At 40.1% G+C, this 17,394-nt stretch overlaps 1 long non-coding RNA gene across 5 annotated transcripts in view; it reads right to left on the bottom strand.

The window, feature by feature from the left end:
• Nucleotides 1-1,121: 1,121 nt before the first annotated feature.
• The window catches only part of LOC140721145 (uncharacterized), a 32,353-nt gene continuing 16,080 nt past the window's right edge, over nucleotides 1,122-17,394 (bottom strand). The window contains exons 4-5 of one of the 5 annotated variants that reach the window (XR_012097327.1): nucleotides 16,951-17,256; nucleotides 1,122-1,238 (exon numbers count right to left, since the gene is read on the bottom strand). This is a non-coding gene — a long non-coding RNA (uncharacterized lncRNA). Of the gene's footprint in view, nucleotides 1,239-1,803; nucleotides 1,873-11,052; nucleotides 11,135-12,473; nucleotides 13,569-16,950; nucleotides 17,257-17,394 lie in introns of those variants that run through there. The other 4 variants (XR_012097323.1, XR_012097324.1, XR_012097325.1 and 1 more) reach the window with 4 other exon arrangements.

Genomic DNA, 17,394 nt, shown 5'->3' with positions numbered 1-17,394 from the left:
ATTTCTTGTAAGTGAGGGCATCAGGGACACTACAGGTCTCCCCATCTTCCCTCCAATACCCCCTCTAATTTGTAATAACCAGTGTGTACATAAGTCTTGCACTGTGCATTTTTTTTTACCCAGTGACAAGATGTGCACAGTGATTTTTTTTATATAGAGAGGTATTCATTTTCACAGCGAGCAAATCACTGTCAACAGGAACTTTGATCTCCTCTGGGTTCGATCCAGTTCATCTGCACTCTCACACAACGTATGTAGCAGGCCTGTAATGGGTAATGAAGGATTTTCTCACCAAAGTTTTTGCATATTGTCCATATGTGGTTTACTTGCTAAGTTACGCTTTAAAAAGTCAGATTTCCAAATATCACTCCACTTCTTCCCACTTGCAAATTCTCCAGCAACTTTTGCAACACCAGAATACACACAAGTATCACCAGTTTCTGTATTCCCCTGAAGCCTCCCCCAATGACTGACAGTGGTGAGCTCAGTGATGGCAATGCCAATGAATATGAAGGGAAGGGCAGTAGTCTGTCTCATTGGAGTCTGGCACATGTGTAATGTGAAAGCTACTTGCTGCCCAGGGCAAAGGTGTTTGATATCATTATGTACTCAGAGAGAATGGGACAAAACATGCTCTCACGGGTAGAAAAGTCCAGAACAAGAGGAGGTAGAACAAGTAACAGACACAAAATGCTGCAGGAACTCAGCAGGCCGGGCAGCATCTATGGAAAAGAGTACTTATGCTGAATTTCGCCGGCATTTTGTGAGTGTGTTGCTTGGATTTCCAGCATCTTCAGATTTTCTCCTATTAGTGATTGGAGATAGAACAAAGGTGATTTTATCAACTGGTGATGTAAAAGATTTTGTTCCCTTTCTCTCAGTTCCTAATCCTTGCCTTTATTATAGCTGGAGCTCAGCTCTGTCAGAAAGATCCATCGGTTCCCATTCACTCTGCAGCCGGAAGCTCCCCAGGGCCCGTGTACGGATCGTGGTGCTGAGAGACAGGGACGAGAGCAGGACTGCTCCGGGATTGTTGGCCACGGTGACCAGATTTCACAGGAATTGTTGTGAATTCAGTGTTTAAGATTAAAAACACGGAGAACCGTTCTTACCTGCACCCGACATTTTCAAGGCCTTCTGTGTACTGCGCGCATGCGTGATACTCGGGGACGTCCTCAGCCTGACGCCGGCGCATTTCATCGGCACTTCAGCACCAGCAAAATTCTTAACGCATGGCCCTATGGGTAATCACGGTGCCATTAACCATTTCTGCAAGCACACGTTCAATGTCCATGCCTCATTTTATTTTATAGTGTGTATAGAAAAAATTTGTAGCTGTTTCAACGCAGAAAGCGGCTCCCATAAACAATATACTCAATATCAACGTGTATCTAATGCCAAAGTAAAATGCAGTTATAAAACACAGGAGATTCTGCAGTTGCTGGAAATACAGAGACACACACACAGAACGCTGGAGGAACTCTGCAATTCAGAGAGCAGCTAAGAAGCGGTGTATACAGGCTAGGCATGCTGAAGGGGGTTGGCCTAAACATTGTCTTTTTATTGCTCTCCACATTTGCTGCGTGAAATTAACCACCTTTTTCTCGGTGAACCAGTTTCCAAATATTTCTGATCTTTCTTTTGTAGCCACATCCTGCTGGTCTGATTCCTCCTCCTCCTGGTAAACTCTAGACCCCATCTCTCTCTGGAGCCCCAAAGCCCTGACTCAGGCTGGCAACACTTTGGTTTCTGACTCTGCTGCATCGAAGATTCACTCGCTAGTCTGCTGTCAGACTTTAGAGGTGCATTGTGTTACGAGACCGCAGGTTCGCTTACTGTGAGTGTCGCTTTAAGTGCCTGAGTGAGGCGGGGCTGTGACGTCAGAAACACGGAGAGAGAGAGAGAACGTCAAAACCACAGTGAGCTCATCATCTTATTCACCCTGGAGAAAATCATGCAGGTGTATAAGATGATGAGAGGCATTGGTCGTGTGGATAGCCAGAGGCTTTTTCCCCAGGGCTGAAATGGCTAACACGAGGGGGAATCGGTTTAAGCTTCTTGGAAGTAGGTACAGAGGAGATGTCAGAGCTAACTTTTTTAAGCAGAGTGGTGTGTGTGTGGAAAGCACCACCAGCAACAGTGGTAGAGGCGGATACAATAGGGTCTTTTAAATGCTTGCCATTGCATAGGAATGTTGTGGAACCAACCAGAGAGCAGGCCATTCTACATTGGGTATTGAGCAATGAGGAAGGGTTAGTTAGCAATCTTGTCGTGCAAGGCCCCTTGGGTAAGAGTGACCATAATATGGTGGAATTCTTCATTAAGATGGAGAGTGACATAGTTAATTCAGAAACAAAGGTTCTGAACTTAAAGAAGGGTAACTTTGAAGGTATGAGATGTGAATTAGCTAAGATAGACTGGCAAATGATACTTAAAGGGTTGACGGTGGATATGCAATGGCAAGCACTTAAAGATCACATGGATGAACTACAACAATTGTTCATCCCAGTTTGGCAAAAGAATAAACCAGGGAAGGTAGTGCACCCGTGGCTGACAAGGGAAATTAGGGATAGTATCAAGTCCAAAGAAGAAACATATAAATTAGCAAAAAAAAAGCGGCACACCTGAGGACTGGGAGAAATTCAGAGACCAGCACAGGAGGACAAAGGGCTTAATTAGGAAAGGGAAAAAAGATTATGAGAGAAAGCTGGCAGGGAACATAAAAACTGACTGTAAAAGCTTTTACAGATATGTGAATAGAAAAAGATTGGTCAAGACAAATGTAAGGACCTTTACAGTCAGAAACAGGTGAATTGATCATAGGGAACAAAGACATGGCAGACCAACTGAATAACTGCTTTGGTTCTGTCTTCACTAAGGAGGACATAAATAATCCTCCGGAAATAGTAAGGGACAGAGGGTCTCGTGAGATGGAGGAATTGAGGTAAATACATGTTAGTAGGGAAGTGGTGTTAGGTAAATTGAAGGGATTAAAGGCAGATAAATCCACAGGGCCAGATAGTCTGCATCCCAGAGTAGCCCAAGAAATAGTGGATGCATTAGTGATAATTTTTCAAAACTCCTTAGATTCTGTATTGATTCCTGAGGATTGGAGGGTGGCTAATGTAACCCCACTTTTTAAAAAAGGAGGGAGAGAGAAACTGGGTTATTATAGACCGGTTAGTCTGATGTCAGTGGTGGGGAAAATGCTGGAGTCGGTTATCAAAGATGTGATAACAGCACATTTGGAAAGAGGTGAAATCATCGGACAAAGTCAGCATGGATTTGTGAAAGGAAAGACTTGTCTGACGAATCTGTTACGTACCCGTGACACGTGACAGTGGTACCCTTGTCACGTGACTGGGGTTGAAGTTATACTGGACTTGAGGTAATGGTCTTGTGATGGTGGAGTGATGTCATTTTCCCGCCAGTAGAGGTCATGCGTCAGGTTTTTTTTACAGGGTATAAAAGGAAGACCCACCCTGTCAGGTGGGGCAGTTCGTGGCTAGATTTGCCAAAGATGACTTCATGTCACTGCGTGATTTAATGTGATGACGCAGTTTAGTTGAAAAATGAAGTTTTATCTAATGCCTAAAGTTTAAAAGGTCATTGCCAGCGGTTTCTTTGCTGGTGGAGAGTGAAGGTAAGAATTTGGAAGATAAAGATCGAGGAGAATCGATTTTCGACGGTGGAAAGTTCGACCTTGTGTGATCCTCATTCGGAAGGATTTCGTTGACTGTTCTCGTGTTAATCTCCGCTGGGATAGCGGGAGATTGAGAATAGCGTGGAAGGAAGGTCAGTGCCTTTAAGCCGTTATATTTCATAAAATTCTTCGTGGGAAAGTTCGACGCCGGGGATAGAAGGACAACGACGTGGAAGAGAATTTAAATCGCCTTAAAAAGTCTCTTCTTTTAAATGGACTGTGAGCTTTTGAACCTTCAGCATACCGCTTTAAAGAACTGTTTTTTTCCAATACCGCTTTAAGAACTGTTTGAACTGCAACGCTATTAAGAACTGTGAATCTGCCGCACAGCAGCTGATTTCCGGTTAAGCTAATGTTTGTTTACTTTTGGGGGGGTTGTTTTCAGTGTTTAATAAACGTGTTATTTGTTATAAAAACCCTTGCCTAACTCATATATATTTATTGTTGCCTGAATACGTAACATAAATATGGGGGCTGCGTCCGGGATTGGACCGTTTGAGTTCAAATGCTTGTTAACTTTTGAGTCGGTGTTTTGGTAACGGGGAATGCTCGATTCTTTTGTTTGATTGGCTTGTGAGTGGTATTCGGCAACGATGAATATTGATGAGTTTCTGGATTCGCCAGCCGCGGATTTGTTAGCGAAGGCGAAAAAAACTGAAGTATCTGAGATTGCTAATAGATTACAACTTAAAGGTATTTTGAAGACTACATCAAAGGCTGTAATACAGAGAAAAATCGCTTCACACTTTGTGGCTTCGGGTGATTTTGATGAATCGATTTTAGAATCGTTTCCAATAAGTAATCTGGAGATACAGTTGCAAATTGAACAAATGAAGTTGGATCAAAGTAAAGCAGAATTGGAGCCTTATAAATTGGAAGCTGAACAGAAAGAGAGAGAGAGTTTGAATATGCAATGGCGAATTTAAGGTCTGGGAATCAGTCTTCTGATTCTAAAAAACCGTTTGTTGCTAGCCAAGAAATTAAATTGGTCCCTCCGTTTAGTGAAACAGAAGTGGAAAGATATTTTCAACATTTTGAAACTATTGCTCGGATATCAGACTGGCCGAAAGATAAATGGTCAGTGTGGTTACAGAGTGTGATTAAAGGCAAAGCACAACAAGTTTACACAGCTTTAACTGCTGCGCAAGCATTAGATTATGATATTGTGAAAACGAATATTCTCAAAGCATACGAATTAGTCCCAGAAGATTATAGGGAAAGATTCAGGAGTTTGAAAAAGTCTGTGGAAAAGACTTATGTGGAATTTGCCTATGATAAAGCTATGTATTTTGAGAGATGGGTTTCTTCTAAAAATGTAAATGGGGACTATGATACATTGAGAGAGCTGATTTTAATGGAGGAATTTAAAAGAAGCATTCCTGTTGAAGTAAGGACCTACTTAAATGAGAGGGATACGGATAAATTGCAGGACTGTGCTAGATTAGCTGATGAGTATGTTTTAATCCATAAGAATAAATTTCCTCAGGGTAGAATTTTTAAGAGGAAAAATAATATGGAGACTCAAGGTAAATCAGAAATTAAATCAGAGGTTAATGAGAGAGGTAAGGATGAAGGAAAACCTGTGAAGGAAAGACAGTTTGGTCTTATTTGTAACTATTGTAAGAAGCTTGGCCATGTAATAGCTAACTGTTTCAAATTGAAAAAGAAAGAGAAGGAAGCAGTTCCAGATGCTTGTGTGCAACATACTGAAGCACCTGTAAAGTTACATGGTTTGGTAAACACAAATGAGGATTTGTTAGAGTCTGACCAAGTTAGAAAGGGATATGATCATTTTATAACTGAAGGGCTTGTATCCTTGAAAGAGGGATCTACTCTGGTGCCAATAAAAATCCTTAGGGATACTGGAGCTTCTCAATCACTGATGTTAGACAATGTGTTGAAGTTTAATGAAGAGAGTGATACTGGTGAGGTGTATTACATAAGAGGTGTTGGAAGTGATTTTATGCCTGTACATTTACATAAAGTAAATTTAAAGTCAGGGCTAGTTACAGGATTTGTTAAAGTAGGATTACAGCATAGCTTACCTGTGAAGGGTATTTCTTTCTTGTTAGGTAATGACTTGGCAGGTGGACAAGTTTTTCCTGAAGTACATTTGACAATGGAGTCAGAGGAACCAGAGATGAATTCTAACACAGATTCTTCCTGTGTTGTGACTAGAGCTATGGCTAAAAAAATTGATGTGCAGAATGAGGTTGTTACTCATGACTGTTCAACTCAGGATTCGAGTTTTGAGGATATAACCATATAACCATATAACAATCACAGCACGGAAACAGGCCATTCCGGCCCTCCTAGTCCGTGCCGAACTCTTAATCTCACCTAGTCCCACCTACCCGCACTCAGCCCATAACCCTCCACTCCTTTCCTGTCCATATACCTATCCAATTTTACCTTAAATGACACAACTGAACTGGCCTCTACTACTTCTACAGGAAGCTCATTCCACACAGCTATCACTCTCTGAGTAAAGAAATACCCCCTCGTGTTTCCCTTAAACTTTTGCCCCCTAACTCTCAAATCATGTCCTCTCGTTTGAATCTCCCCTACTCTCAATGGAAACAGCCTATTCACGTCAACTCTATCTATCCCTCTCAACATTTTAAATACCTCGATCAAATCCCCCCTCAACCTTCTACGCTCCAATGAATAGAGACCTAACTTGTTCAACCTTTCTCTGTAACTTAAGTGCTGAAACCCAGGTAACATCCTAGTAAATCGTCTCTGCACTCTCTCTAATTTATTGATATCTTTCCTATAATTCGGTGACCAGAACTGTACGCAATACAGGATGTGTCAGAGACTTTCTTACCTTCGTTGTTTGAACAAGATTCTGGGAGTAAGTCTGACTATGAAGATTTATCTCTGTCTCGGAAGGAGATGATAGCAGAGCAGAATAGAGATCCTGAGATTATAAAATTAAGGGAACAAGCTTTACTTGGTAGTGAAATTGAGAAGGTGTCAGTAGGATATTACTTGGAAAAAGGAGTGTTGATGAGGAAGTGGAGGTCGCCTACAATTCCTGCAAGTGAGGAATGGAATGTTGTTTATCAGGTGGTTGTTCCTAAAGTTTATCGGAATGAGATTTTGACTTTAGCTTATAGTGTGCCTTTAGGTGGACATCAAGGGGTAAGGAAAACTGTGGACAAGATTTTAAAGCATTTTTACTGGCCTGGTCTAAGAAAAGATGTTGCGATGTTTTGTAAGACGTGCATACTTGTCAAATTGTGGGTAAACCAAATCAGGTTACACCAGTAGCTCCATTACAACCTATTCCAGCATTCGGTGAACCGTTTTCTAAAGTTAGTGTAGATTGTGTTGGTCCATTACCAAAGACAAAAACTGGTTATCAGTATTTGTTGACTATCATGTGTACTTCGTCTAGGTTTCCAGAGGCAGTACCACTTAGGAATATAAAAGCTAAAACTGTGACGAAGGCTCTTATAAAATTCTTTACTTATTTTGGATTGCCTAAGGAAATACAAACTGATCAAGGCAGTAATTTTATGTCTCGATTGTTTCAACAGATAGTTTATAAATTGGGAGCTAAGCAAATCACTTCATCTGCATACCATCCAGAATCGCAAGGTGCCTTGGAGAGGTTTCATTCTACCCTCAAGAATATGATTAGGACATATTGTGTGGAAAATGAAAGTGACTGGGATGAGAGTATAAACTTACTTTTATTTGCAGTAAGGGAATCGGTACAGGAATCTTTAGGTTTTAGTCCATTTGAACTTGTGTTTGGGCATAGAGTTAGAGGACCTTTAGCTTTATTGAAAGAACAGTGGATTAGTAAGGAGGTACACACTAATTTGTTGGACTATGTTTTGAAATTTAAGGACAGGTTACATAAAGCTTGTAGCTTAGCCAAGGAAAATTTAAAGTTGGCTCAGGAGAAAATGAAAACTTGGTATGATAAAGAAGCTAGGATGAGGATGTTTAAGCCTGGAGATAAGGTGTTGGTTCTTTTCCCAGTGCAGACAAATCCTTTACAAGCTAGATTTCATGGTCCTTATGAAATTGTGTCTAGAATCAATGATGTGGATTACGTAATAAAAACTCCAGATCGTAGAAGGTCAACACAACTTTGCCACATAAATATGATTAAACCATATTTTGGGAAACAATCTGATACTGTGTCTGTTCTGGTTAGTGAGAATGAGTTTGATTTAACTGGGAACATGATAGATGTTTCATCTGACTTTCATTCTAAATCTAACATTGTTTCTGTTAGGTTACCTAATTCGACCATTCTGGAAAATATGGATGAGAAATTAGCACATTTACAGCTAGAGCAGAAACATCAGATGAAGGAATTGATTTTTAAGTATAAGGATTTGTTTCCAGATGTTCCGAGGACTACTATAGCTTCACATGATGTAGATGTTGGAAATGCCAAACCTATTAAACAACATCCATATAGGATGAACATGGAAAAATGTGAACTTGCTGAGAAAGAAATTGAATACATGTTAGAGAATGATATTATTAGACATTCTAACTCGAATTGGAGTTCGCCATGTGTTATGGTGCCAAAACCTGATGGTAGTATTAGGTTTTGTATGGACTATAGGAAGGTGAATGCTGTAACGAAAACAGATGCATATCCAATTCCTAGAGTAGATGATTGTGTAGATAAGGTTGGAAAAGCAAAGTTCCTTACAAAGATTGATTTGTTGAAAGGGTATTGGTGTGTTCCATTAACGGACAGAGGTAGAGAGATTTCTGCATTTGTAACTCCATCTGGGTTATATGAGTATAATGTTCTTCCATTTGGGATGAAGAATGCCCCAGGTACTTTCCAGAGGATGATTAATTCTGTGATTCAGGGATTGAAAGATACTGAGGCTTATATTGATGATTTAGTGACAGGAAATGATACTTGGGAAGCACACATAATTGCGGTGGAGAAATTGTTTGAAAAGCTTTCAAAAGCTAACTTGACTATTAATTTAGCCAAGAGTGAATTTGGACATGCCACTGTGACTTACCTTGGTTATGTTGTGGGTCAAGGTAAGGTAGCTCCTGTTCAGGCAATTTTAGAGATTCCCACTCCGATGGGAAAAAAAAACTCTCAGAAGATTTTTGGGAATGGTAGGATATTATCGAAAATTTTGTAAGAATTTTGCTAATGTTGCCCTTCCATTAACTAACCTTCTGCAGAAGAATGTGAAGTTTGTGTGGACAGTGCCTTGTAAGGAAGCATTTGAAAAATTGAAAACAATGATATGTCAACAACCTGTGCTTAAGGCACCTGACTTTGGAAAACCTTTTTCATTAGCTGTAGATGCTACTGATGAGGCTGCGGGAGCAGTATTGATGCAAAGGAATGAGGGTGATGAGGTTGATCATCCAGTAGCATACTTTTCTAAGAAATTTAATAAGCATCAAAGATACTATTCAACAATAGAGAAAGAATTGTTATCTCTTGTTTTAGCCTTGGAATATTTTGAGGTATATGTTGGTACAACTCAAAAACCACTTATTGTTTACACTGATCATAATCCATTAGTTTTTCTAAGTAAGATGAAAAACAAAAACAGAAGATTATTAAATTGGGGTTTGATGTTACAAGAGTACAATATTGTGATAACTCACGTTAAAGGTAAAGATAATGTGGTTGCTGATTGTCTATCTCGATGTTGAATGTACAATGTAATTTTTTTTTGGAGTGGTTTTTTTAATTGTAACACTCCTACTGTATTGTATATTGTGTATGTTATATAATTTATACATTTGTTTTTCTTGTAAGTAATTGTTAAAATTTTTGTTCTTGTAAGACCAAAAATGTTTTTTTTGGAGGGAGGTGTTATGTACCCGTGACACGTGACAGTGGTACCCTTGTCACGTGACTGGGGTTGAAGTTATACTGGACTTGAGGTAATGGTCTTGTGATGGTGGAGTGATGTCATTTTCCCGCCAGTAGAGGTCACGTGTCAGGTTTTTTTTACAGGGTATAAAAGGAAGACCCACCCTGTCAGGTGGGGCAGTTCGTGGCTAGATTTGCCAAGATGACTTCATGTCACTGCGTGATTTAATGTGATGACACAGTTTAGTTGAAAAATGAAGTTTTATCTAATGCCTAAAAGTTTAAAAGGTATTGCCAGCGGTTTCTTTGCTGGTGGAGAGTGAAGATAAGAATTTGGAAGATAAAGATCGAGGAGAATCGATTTTCGACTGTGGAAAGTTCGACCTTGTGTGATCCTCATTCGGAAGGATTTCTTTGACTGTTCTCGTGTTAATCTCCGCTGGGATAGCAGGAGATTGAGAATGGTGTGGAAGGAAGGTCAGTGCCTTTAAGCCGTTATATTTCATAAAATTCTTCGTGGGAAAGTTCGACGCCGGGGATAGAAGGACAACGATGTGGAAGAGAATATAAATCGCCTTAAAAAGTCTCTCCTTTTAAATGGACTGTGAGCTTTTGAACTTTCGGCATACCGCTTTAAAGAACTGTTTTTTTTCAATACCACTTTAAGAACTGTTTGAACTGCAATGCTATTAAGAACTGTGAATCTGCCGTACAGCAGCTGAATTCCGGTTAAACTAATGTTTGTTTACTTTTGGGGGGGTTGTTTTCAGTGTTTAATAAACGTGTTATTTGTTATAAAAACCCTTGCCTAACTCATATATATTTATTGTTGCCTGAATACGTAACAAATCTTATAGAATTTTTTGAAGATGTAACTAGTAGAGTGGATAGGGAGAGCCAGTAGATGTGGTATATTTAGATTTTCAAAAGGCTATTGACAAGGTCCCACACAGGAGATTAGTGTGTAAACTTAAAGCACATGGTATTCGGGGTATGGTATTGATGTGGATAGAGAATTGGTTGGCAGACAGGAAGCAAAGAGTGGGAGTAAACGGGACCTTTTCAGAATGGCAGGCAGTGACTCATAGGGTACCGCAAGGCTCAGTGCTGGGACATCAGTTGTTTACAATATATATTAATGATTTAGATGAGGAGATATATGACAGAAGAAAAACAAAGACAACTTGTTAATAAAAAACTACAATATAATACACTCCAGACATATCGTACAGAATAAGTAATTATGAGAACTAAACAGAAATATTACAAATTAGGTGAAAGATCACATAAAATTCTGGCTTGGCAGTTGAAAACAGAACAGGCTTCTAAAACAATAAATGCAATTAGAACAAGTGTAAATAAGATTACTTATAAACCTTTAGAAATTAATGAAACTTTAAATAAATTTTATACTGAACTATATCAATCAGAATCACAAAATAAGATTGCTGAGATAGATAAATTTTTATCACAAATAACCCTTCCAAAATTAAATTTGGAGGAACAGAAAGGATTAGATAGGCCCTTTATATTAAAAGAGGTTGAAGAAGCTTTAGGATCACTTCAGAGTAATAAATCCCCAGGAGAAGATGGTTTTCCTCCTGAATTTTATAAAAAATTTAAAGATTTATTAATTCCTCCTTTTATGGAATTAATATACCAAGTGGAAAGAATGCATAAACTCCCACAATCTTTTTTAACAGCGATCATAACTGTACTGCCAAAAAAAATAGGGATCCTTTAAAACCAACATCATATAGGCCTATTTCTTTGTTGAATACAGAATATAAAATAATCGCAAAAATTTTATCTAATAGAATATCTAAATATTTACCAAAATTAATACATATGGATCAAACAGGTTTTATTAAAAACAGACAATCAATGGATAATATAACCCGGTTACTTAGTATAATTCATTTGGCACAAAAAAGAGAGGAAATGAGTGTGGCAGTTGCTTTGGATGCAGAAAAAGCATTTGATAGATTGGAATGGGATTTTTTATTTAAGGTATTGGAAAAATATGAGATAGAAAAATCTTTTATACAATGGATTAAAACCTTAAATACTAATCCTCAAGCTAAAGTAACTACAAATGGTCAGATTTCAACACCATTTTGCTTAACGAGGTCAACTAGACGAGGCTGCCCATTATCACCTGCTTTATTTGTATTGGCAATAGAACCATTAGCTGAATTAATTAGAACAGATTCAGACATTGGGGGCTTTAGAGTTAATCAAGAAGAATATAAGATTAATTTATTTGCTGATGATGTTTTGATTTATTTAACAAACCCATTGCAATCTTTGCAAAGATTATCTTTTAGATTGGAAGAATATGGGAAAGTATCAGGGTATAAAGTACATAAGAGATAGGAGCAGGAGTAGGCCAATCGGCCCCTCAAGCCGGTTCCGCCATTCAACAAGATCATGGCTGATCCAATCTTAACTCTAGTTTTCACCGAATCCCACAAGGCAACAGTGCCAATCAACAGGGCACCGTGCCGCCCATTTTATTTTATTATTCATCCCGCCCAAACCCATGTGATCACCCGGGGGAAAAAAAACAAGTTGCCAATTGAGGAGAAAAAATCTGGAAAATTCCTCTTCGACCCATCCAGGCTATCGAAAACTGGTCCAGGAGATCACATGGCTGATCTAAACCTAGCCTCATGTCCACTTACCTGCTCGCTCACCATATCCCCTAATGCCATTTTTATCCAGGAAAATGTCTATCTCCGTTTTGAATTTATTGAGTGTAGTAGCTTCCACAGCTCTCTGGGGCAGTAAATTCCACAGCCCCACTACCCTCTGAGTGAAGAAATTTCTCCGCACCTCAGTCCTGGAACGGCATCCCCTTATTTTAAGATTATGCCCCCTAGTCCTAGTTTCACCCATCAATGGGAACATTCTCCCCGCATCCATCCGATCAAGCCCCTTCACAATCTTATATGTTTCAATAAGATCGCCTCTCATTCTTCGGAACTCCAATGAGTAGAGTCCCAATCTACTTAACCTCTCATCATTCATCAACCCACCCATCCCCGGAATTAACCTAGTGAACCTTCTCTGCACTGCCTCGAGAGCCAGTATGTCCTTTCTTAAATATGGACACCAGAACTGCACGCAGTACTCCAGGTGTGGTCTCACCAATACCCGGTACAACTGCAGTAAGACCTCCCTGTTCTTATTCTCCATCCCCCTAGCAATAAAAGCCGGCATTCCATTGGCCTTATTGACCACCTGCTGCACTTGCATACAAACTTTTTGTGTTTCCTGCACCAGGACCCCCAGATCCCTTTGCACAGAAGCACTTTCCAGTTTCTCTCCATTTAGATAACAACTTGCTCTATTATTTTTCCTGCCAAAGTGCAAGACCTCACACTTGTCAGTATTATATTTCATCTGCCAAATGTCTGCCCAATCACTCAGCCTATCTATGTCCCCCTGCAGGGTTTCAATGTCCTCCGCACTCATTACACTCCCTCCCATCTTTGTGTCATCAGCAAACTTCGATACATTGCACTTAGTCCCTTTCTCCAAATCATTAATATAGATTGTAAAGAGTTGGGGTCCCAACACCGACCCCTGCGGAACACCACTAGTCACCAACTGCCAGTCTGAGAATAAACCATTTATCCCAACTCTCTGTTTTCTGTTAGAAAGCCAATCCTCCACCCATGCCAGAATATTATCCCCAATCCCATGATTTTTTACTTTAAGTAATAATCTTTGGTGTGGCACCTTGTCAAATGCCTTTTGGAAGTCCAAATACACCACATCCACTGGTTCCCTTTTATCTACCCTGTGCTGCCTTTATGGCAGTTATTTAGTTTATAATATTTTCACTTAGTAATTTGTTAGCATTTTTTTAGTTAAAATTAAGATTGTTTAAATCAATTTATTTGTAATACATCACGGCTGCGATGACGTCACATCCGGGTTCGCCGCGTCTTGTGGGAAATCACCGGTTTGAGATACACGCAAGGGTGGGGGTCACTCACATGTGCCACCATAGCGCCAGCTAGCTTTTCTCTATGCACCAAAGACACAGTGAAAGCAACGTTGTAAGTCATTAGATAATCGATATGTTGAGTTAAAATGCTAACGCCGATTCTGTTAAAAGTAACGACGGTCGGTAAGGTTTATGTTTTCGTCAGTTAAAGAGTCGGGATAGTTTGTATTGAAGTGTATCTAAAGCAGTCAATGGAGCAGCTAGATTCTGACTGTATGCTGCACTTTAATGTAATGTAGTTATTGTAGTTTTACCTTTGCAAGTATTCACAATGTAAATGTGATATTTAGAAGGAAACAAACACTGTACCAATCTTGTATTGTTTTTCAACAGTTTTCACCATACGTTAATGTGAAGAGTGAACAGTAAATGGTTAATCTTACTGCGGCCTTGTTTGCATTAATTCTGGTTTATCTCGACATTTACCTCGGCGTTACGTCACACCCGAGCGAGAATGTTACATACCCTTTATGTTAAGTCCTCAAAGAACTCCAACAAATTTGTCAAACATGACTTCCCTTTTGTAAAGCCATGCTGACTTTGTCCTATTAAGCTATGTTTATCCAAATGCCCTGTTACTGTTTCCTTAATTATCGATTCCAACATTTTGCCAACCACAGATGTTAGGCTAACTGGCCTATAATTCCCAGACTTCTGTCTATTGCCCTTTTTAAATAAAGGAGTTACATTAGCATTTTTCCAATCTGCCAGGCCATTGCCGAGTCCAGCGAGTTTTGAAAAATTATCACTAATGCATCCACAATCCCGACCACCACTTCCCTTAAGACCCTAGGATGCAAGCCATTTGGTCCAGGGGATTTATCCACCTACAGTCCCATTAATTTATCAAGTACCATTTCCTTGGTGATTTGAATCGTAGTTAGCTTCTCTCCCCATCGAGCCCCCTGTTTATCGAGTGTTGGGATAATTTGAGTGTCCTCTACTGTAAAAACTGATACAAAATATTTGTTCAGCGTTTCCGCCATCTCCATGTCCCTACCATTAATTTCCCGGTCTCATCTTCTAGGGGACCAACATTTACTTTAGCCACCGTTTTTCTTTTTATGTAACTATAAAAACTCTTACTATCTGCTTTTATGTTTATCATCAATTTACTTTCATAATCTATCTTCCCCTTCTTAATCAATCTTTTTGTTATTTGCTGCTGATCTTTAAAAGCTTCTCGATCTTCAATCTTCCCACTAGATTTAGCTACCTTATATAACTTTCTTTTTAGTCGTATACTTTCCTTTATTTCTTTACTTAGCCACGGATAACTATTTTTTCTTTTACACACTTTTTTCTTCAGTGGAATATATTTTTCTTGATAGTTGTAAAATAACTCCTTAAATATACACCACTGATCAAGTACCGATCTACACTTTAATCTATTTTCCCAATCCATCTTAAGCAATTCCGCTCTCATACCATCATTGTCTCCTTTATTTAAGCTCAGTACGCTTGTTTGAGATCCAACCCTCTCATCCTCTAATTGAATATGGAATTCGACCATGCTATGGTCACTCATTCCAAGAGGATCCTTTACTAGGACGTTTTTTTATTAGTCCTGTCTCATTACACAGGACCAGATCTAAGACTGCTTGCCTCCTTGTCGGCTCAGTAATGTATTGTTCAAGGAACCCATCCTGAATACACTCAATAAACTCTTCTTCAAGGCTGCTGTGTCCCACTTGATTAGTCCAGTCAATATGAAAGATAAAACCCCCCATAATTATAGCTGTTCCCTTATTACAAGCCCCAACTATTTCCTGATTTATGCTCCGACCAACTGAGTTACAGCTGTTTGGAGGCCTATAGACTACTCCCACCACTGCTCTTTTCCCTTTACTATTTCTTATTTCTACCCAAATTGTTTCGTTATCCTGATCCTTTGAGCCAATATCATTTCGCTTTATTGCAGTGATTTCTTGCTTTATTAACATAGCCACCCCACCTCCTTTTCCTTCTTGCCTGTCTCTCCTAATTGTCGAATACCGTTGTATGTTTAATTCCCAGTCCTGGTCACCCTGCAGCCATGTTTCCGTAATTGCCACAATATCATAACCATACATAATTATTTGTACTGTCAACTCATCAATTTTATTCCTAATACTACGTGCATTCAAATAAAGGACTTTCAAATATGTTTGACACTTATTTCCTACCTTTTCCTTTTGTACAACTTTACGCTTATCTCCGTACATTCTTTCCCCTCCTGACACACTCTGTCTTTTTATTCCTCCACTTTTACCTACATCTATTTACCTTCTCCATTGTCTTTTTAATTATTTGCTCTCTAGAATCCTCCCCCCCCCCCCCCCCACTAGTTAGTTTAAAGACCTCTCTGCAGCCCTAGTTATATGATTCACCAGGACACTAATCCCAGCCCGGTTCAGGTGAAGCCCGTCCCTCCGGAACAGTTCTCTCCTGTCCCAGTACTGGTGCCAGTGTCCCAAGAAGCAAAACCCACTTCTCCCACACCAGTCTTTGAGCCACGCATTTAACTCCCTAATTTTATTTAACCTAGCCAAATTTGCTCGTGGCTCAGGTAATAATCCAGAGATTATTACCCCAGAGGTTCTGTTTTTTAATTTGACCCCTAGCTGCTCATATTCCTGTAACAGAACCTTCTTCCTTGTCCTATCTATGTCATTGGTACCGACATGTATTAAGACAACTGGATCCTCCCCCTCCCACTGCAAGTTTCTCTCCAGCCCAGAAGAGATGTCCTTAACCCTGGCACCAGGCAGGCAACATAGCCTTCGGGACTCTCGCTCTCGGTTGCAGAGAACCCTATCTATCCCCCTGACGATACTGTCCCCTATTACTACAACATTTCTATTGACTCCCCCCTCTAGAATGGCCCCCCACTCCATGGTGCTATGGGCAGGTTGCTCATCCTCCCCACAGTCCCCGCTCCTGCCCTCACAGGGAGTTAAAGCCTCAAATCTGTTGGACAAGAGCAAGGCCTGCATCTCTTCCAGCCCTACCTCGTGGATTCCCCTACTTGCCTCACTCATAGCCACACCATCCTGTGCTTGACTGCAATCTACATTAGTTAATCTATTAGGTGTGGCTATCTCCTGGTACACAGAGTCCAGGTAACTCTCCCCCTCCCTGATGTGTCGCAGTGTCTGTAGCTCGGACTGCAGCTCATCAATATGAAGCTGGATTTCCTCGAGCAACAAACACTTGCTGCAAATGTAGTCGCCGTGTCCCTCAAAGGGGTCTACCGGTTCCCACATCTCGCAGCAGTAACACATCACCTGCTCCATGCTATATAGTTAATTTAATGTACTAGTATTAGTTATGCAAGAACCCTTTGCCCCAATACAGCTAACTATCACACTATTTAACAATACTTTTAAAGTCATATGTGTAAAAGGAAGCAGGACTACTTACCAATACTTACCAAGCAACTAGCTGTGAGAGCTCTGCAGCTCCGGTCTTCCTCGCCTCGCCCGGTTCCGCCGAAGCCCGTTGAGCCAAAGCCCTTAGGCCTCCACTCTACTCCCGGCTCACTCCACTGCCCGCAATGACGCTGCCCACTGTATCTGGCTGTGTTCCTTTTAAATCTCCCGCACTTCACTGCCCGACGTCACACGCCTGCACAGTCCCGCCTCTCTCAACTCAGATGAAAACCGGTAAAATTCAAAATGGCTTCCGCCTCACTCTTGCTCCGATTCTCAGAAGTCCTTCTCCGAAAATCTGAAAGGAGTGAAATTTTACCCCTTACCAAAGGAAATTATAATCAATGTTGATTAGTAACTCAATTTCGATGGTCAATAAACGGGATAAAATATTTAGGTATTAGAGTTGATAATGATGTAAAAAATTTATATAAAC

This window comes from Hemitrygon akajei, unplaced genomic scaffold (genome assembly GCF_048418815.1).
Source record: "Hemitrygon akajei unplaced genomic scaffold, sHemAka1.3 Scf000050, whole genome shotgun sequence".
In the NCBI taxonomy this organism is placed as follows: Eukaryota; Metazoa; Chordata; class Chondrichthyes; order Myliobatiformes; family Dasyatidae; genus Hemitrygon; species Hemitrygon akajei.
Note: the sequence above shows the minus strand (reverse complement) of the source record. Positions and strands in the feature narration are given on the sequence as shown.